Genomic DNA, 5,801 nt, shown 5'->3' with positions numbered 1-5,801 from the left:
GTTTACCCGCGCAGTTAGACATCAGCAGCGTCATCCGCGATGTCTTCAACTGAGCCCTTTGTATTTCACCCAACAAATGAAGACTATGGCTATTTTGAAATTACAGATAATAACCGCATGATGTTTGGGAATATAATGGATTTTACTGAGATAAAATTATGGAATTAAATTGGAGTCACCTGATTACGCATTCAACAGTGCCTTCATGTATGCATGATAGGCCTATAAAGAGTTGTTTAGCCTACACGTTAGTTCATTACAATCTGAAAACACATAGGCTATGCCTTTTTGCCTAATAGTTTACGCGTTCTTTTGTTCAATTTGTTTAGCAATTTTAGCAACAATAGTCTTTAGAGGCTAAAGCCTATTGTGGTCTTCCCAGCATATCCCTTCAAATAAATGATTTCATGCTGTAACGAAAACCACAATTTAAGACAAGCGTTTATGATAAACCTGTTAATTATATTGAATAGGTCAGCGATTTATGATAATCCTGTTAATTATATTGAATAGGTCAGCGATTGAGAGGATTAAATTGGGCATAACTGCTGCGATGCCACTTGTTCCACGCAACGCGACGGCGTCACCAGATGGCCGCTTCAGGCGGATGGTGAAAAAAAACAAGCGGAGGTCTTTGAAAGCCCATGTCATGTCTTACAACCATTATCAGTGCACCATATAAAGCCACATAATGGACCCCACGCGGCACTGGCTTGTGTGATTGAGTCATTCAATTATTTAGTCATTATTTAACTACTGGTTTAAAAGGGCTTAAGAAATGCATTACTCGTACAATTATGTAACTTTTAAGTAAAGTCGTCCTTGGCTTAGAAATGGCATGTCATGTCACATGCAAGGTCAGATGCTGTATACTTTTTATTTGTAGCAAAGAAAATGACATTTTCCTGAGTCTTCATAAGGATTGTAGTCTTAATTAAGAGTGCATAGCTGAGACCAGGGCAATGTTGTACTACTGATAAAGTACTTCTGTTTTATACTCTGTCATCGTGCTGATTTTGTTGGCACACCTTCACTTTGCAGTAAAAATCAAGATAGGGGAGGGATGCTGGATTTCATGAGATGCTGATTAAAGTGGTGAGTGGATTAACTAACTGATGACTGGCAAACCAGCAAACTGCAGACCCCAAGGACAATCTCCTTGATTAGATCTAAGACTAAACAACCTCTGATGACAATTTACTGTTACTTTAAACTGAAACATAAACAGGCTTCTTTCTATCTCGCACTCTGCACAAAAGAAAAGGTAGGCATGTTTTACATAAATATGCACTTCCAAGCCAGTTTTAGCACAAGTTTAGTTGATTTGACATGATACAGAGAATTATGCTATTATTTATTTCACATAACATTGCATATCAAACCCACCTACCTCACTGAAATAGCAGTGATAAGATTGAGCACTTGCATGATAGACGTGACATTTATATAATATCTACACTCAATATTTCTATAATGTATAGAAAAAATTTATTCAATGTAACTTTTTTCTGTATAGTTCATGTCAAGACAAACATTCATGTGTCTTTTGACCCAATAACACATCTGCAGCGACAGGCAAATCCATACAGTAAAGGCCCCTCGGGTTAGAGAGCCCAGTTTTTGCTGTGTGAAGAACATTTCAGAGAAAGGAATGAAGTTTGAGGGAGTGGTCTCGTGACTTGTCAGCCTAGGAGTACAGAAAACTGCCCTAACCCCAAAATATTACTGGAGCTAGCTACACAGGTTAACAAAATACACAGATGCAAAAAAACAACTTATCCTGGACAAACACAAGAGGCTTGATCGGTGTGTGACCATGTCAGTTTCCGACAAAAACATTTTGACCAAATAACAACGACACGCAATAGGCAAAAAGTCTTAAAGATCTTTTGAGAATGTAGCAGAGAACCTACAGTGTTTCTAGCAGCTAGAAGTTCAGTCTTTTAAAGAGCATGTGTCTCAGAGGAAGGGAAATAAATACAGTATCTACAACGCATTTCATTATAACACTCAAAAGACGCTAAGCAGAATGAGCTCTCGCCCGGCCTGAGCGTCTACTCCGCCAGTTTGTGCTCAATTAATGATGGGCCCAATAATTTATTTATTCACCTTTCCCCCCTGTTTCAATGAGACCCACTATCGTTTCTATTTCTAAGGTAACCGAGGGAACTGCTGCACATGGCTTAGGGGCTATGGTGGCAGTACTTGGAGGCTGGGGTGTGGTGGTGGGAGGCATGCTGCTGTCAGCTTCAGGTGTCTCTCCACGTCTGGTGCAGATGCTGCAGATACTCAACGGCCCTCTTGCTCACGCTCAGGGTGGTGTGAACCTGCTGCAGGTTGGCCTCCCCTATCAACGACAGGCCGCAGATCCCAAAGTAGGCGTGCAGCGGGTCTGGAACAGACACGAAGACCAGAAGAGAGAGGAAGGTAGGTCAGACAAGTGACATGCCCCAGGACCTGACACTGAAAGGGCACTGTGGCTTCGGTCACATTCCACGTTCGATTGCATTGCTGACGTTGCTTTGCATCAACTAATGGTTGGACGCTATGTCATCAACTGCGCAGTCAGGCATCCGATTGCTATAGCATACGATGTGGTTAGCTGTATGTTTGTAAATAACAGGAAGGCCCGCACACTGTTTATGCTCCAAATTTACCGCTTTGACAATGCTTCGATCCGAAACGGATCTTCGTGAGGTTTAACACCTTTGTGAGATTTGGCAGGTGCCTGCAATGTAGTCAGACTGGAATGTGACTAGCGGACTTTTAAAAATCATATAGAAGACAAGGTCCACAGCTCCTTTAACAACCTCACATTTGCCCGACATGAATTAGTGGCTGCACCTGATGGCTGTACAGACCCAAAAATAATATCAAGAAATAACTAAGATGTGGTTTTAAGAGAGAGCAACTCTAAAGTGCTGCAAAAACAGGATTAAATTGCATACATCAATAACTGTCACTATGGACCACTTGCTTATGAATAAATGTCACGACTTCCGCCGAAGTCGGTCCCTCTCCTTGTTCGGGTGGCGTTCGGCGGTCGACGTCACCGGTCTTCTAGCCATCGCCGATCCACCTTTCATTTTCCATTTGTTTTGTCTCGTCTTCCCACACACCTGGTTTCAATACCATCATTACATGTTGTGTATTTTACCCTCTGTTGCCCCCATGTCCTTGTCCGGAATTGTTTATTGTAGTGCTTGTGCACGTTATGCTGGTGTGTAACGGGTTTTGTTTACCCATTGATTTATTGTTCTGTTTACGGTGGTTTTATTTATTAAACTGCGCCGTTGTAAATCAGTTTTTGCTCTCCCGTGCGTGACTTCTCTGCCGCCAGTACGTACCCCCTACAATAAAACAGATCTTGACATAATTGACAGATTGCCAATAATGTCTAGCTGATCCCAATTATGTTTCGAGTGAAACATCACAACACTTTTCCATACTTTGTCTTATGCAAGATGTATCTCTTCTTAGGAAAGCATTAATAGGCTGCTACACATTAGTAGAGAGAAGAACAGTGTCATGACGTTGGCCTGGGGGTAGGTTTATGACAGTCATAAATACCTCTTTCCCCCTTTTTCCCTCTCCCTACTATAACTGATGTGACATAAGAAAACCCATTGGTTAACATAGATTCTGGGAACATCAGAAGTTGGGGGGAAATGAACTATATTCTGGTAATCCGACCAACTGAACATATGCGGTGGTACTTAAGGTATATTATGTCACTTCGGTTGCCCTCTGACAACATTCTCATCAATGATAGAATGACATAAACTCTACTGTGGAAAGTCTAAATGTCAGAGGTATCGGATTCACATGGAATTGTTGTTTAATTCAAATGTTTGAATATGAAATTATTTGTGAAGAGATGAAATGTAATTTTAGCTTCCAAATGAGAGATTTGGGTTTTCATAAGTTTGGCTTCTGCTCAACCAGGGGCCCGCCCCTGTGAAGAGACATGGGTTATAAACTTTTCAGACACACCCCTCTCCTCCACTATAAAAGCCATTGACAAAAATATAACTTCCTGTTCCGGGTACATCCGGATGACGATCCGATGTCAGAATGGTTCAGATAATAACTACAGAACTAAGCCAACATCAGCATGGACTTTGGTTTCAAATGGTATGAACTTTGAACTCGTATTCACTACAGAAGTGATACCTCCTAGCCGTTGAGTTAGCAACAGCTGCTACAAACGCAGGTTAGGAAGGACAGTCAGAGTATCCCGTCTACTACACATCGACGTTACTCCAACGTATCCAGTGACCACAGAGACATTCTTCAAAGGACAGAGGACTCGGGTTGGCGATACGGTCTTCCATCTACCACCAACCTACTGAAGCGCAGCTCAGAGTAAATATTTATTGCATATCCTTTTCTAAATGGGCGGTAATTAGAATGCATAAGATACTGTATTTACGATGGTACAGCTTCGCCTATGTTCCAGTCTCCCGCTCTTTCACTAAAATCCCGCCCCTTTTCTTGTGGAACAAGCTGTCATATCTATTCTGCCCGCTAGGGACGTTTCCTTTATGACGGCACTTTGTAATCAAGTTATGATTTAATTGTGGTAATGTGGTGATCTGTGTGATTAGTTAGGTATTTAGTAAATAAATAATTAAACCCAATTTTGTATTGCTGATTCAACTTGTTAGCCAAGAGCATACTCCGTAATCTAAGAATTTAACATTGTTCGATGATCCGGAAAGGATTTGAACATTTATGGAACTAGGCCGCACGTCTGGGTTAATATAAACATAATGATGCCCCGTTGTGAGGAGTCTAAGATAGAATGACGCTTTCATTTTGATTCAGCCTGTATAAAATTTAAAAGCAGATTACATAATATACCAAGTTTATTATACACATTTTTGGAGTGATAGACAAGCATTGTTGGGTGTGTGTGCGCGGAGATTCCCCGCCCCGCGTTGTTCTCTGACGTAGTCACTGGGTAACGTAAGCGAATACATTTATTGTAAGAGGCTGAGAAAGCTAATTATAGAAATCTGAGAAATAGAGCGTTTGGCCAAACGCAGGGCTATTTCTGCCTGGCGCGTTTCATACGCGGGTAGGCGAGGTCATTATTAATTTCTCGAGCGAGGACAAAGAGCCAGCCGATTGAAATTCAGGAGATATAGCTCGACCAGCGATAATTATCTCTCTCTCCCTCGCGATTCCACGCGAGAAGAACACTGACAGAAGCCCCGCCCCAGCGGGAATCCCATGTGGTTTCGGCCATAGGGAGAAGTGCCACAGTGTTGAATGTGCCCAACATTTGGTCTACTGTTTACACTTATGATATCCAATCAACAGAGATTTTATGGATTATCGTCCGTCTCATTCAATTTAATAAGTTAAATTGTTGAACATAATTTAATGTTCTTCCAATCAAATGAGACACTTTTAAACTTATCATATTAACCTGGATGAAGCCACATCTCATGTTAATTAAAGTTTAATTCACAAATTGCCTATACAGGTTTGATTTATCATTAAATTGATCAATCAGAAAATTTGGGTTTTTCAAAAACCCATTCAGTAACCAGTACTGACAGAAGCCCCGCCCCAGCGGGAATCCCATGTGGTTTCGGCCTTAGGGAGAAGTGCCACAGTGTTGAATGTGCCCAACATTTGGTCTACTGTTTACACTTTATTGATAATCCAATCAAACATAGAGATTTTGATGGATTAGTCGTCTCATTCAATTTAAGTAGTAAGTTAATTTGTTGAACATAATTTATAATGTTCTTCATTCCAATTAAAATGAAGGTACACTTTTAAACTTACAG

General features: G+C 41.0%; 1 pseudogene; it reads right to left on the bottom strand.

Annotated features, from left to right (window-relative positions):
* Window positions 1-1,392: 1,392 nt before the first annotated feature.
* LOC111958071 (geranylgeranyl transferase type-1 subunit beta-like) overlaps window positions 1,393-5,801 on the bottom strand; it is a 56,923-nt pseudogene continuing 52,514 nt past the window's right edge.

The sequence above is a fragment of the Salvelinus sp. IW2-2015 genome, linkage group LG33, assembly GCF_002910315.2.
Source record: "Salvelinus sp. IW2-2015 linkage group LG33, ASM291031v2, whole genome shotgun sequence".
Taxonomy (NCBI): domain Eukaryota; kingdom Metazoa; phylum Chordata; class Actinopteri; order Salmoniformes; family Salmonidae; genus Salvelinus; species Salvelinus sp. IW2-2015.
Note: the sequence above shows the minus strand (reverse complement) of the source record. Positions and strands in the feature narration are given on the sequence as shown.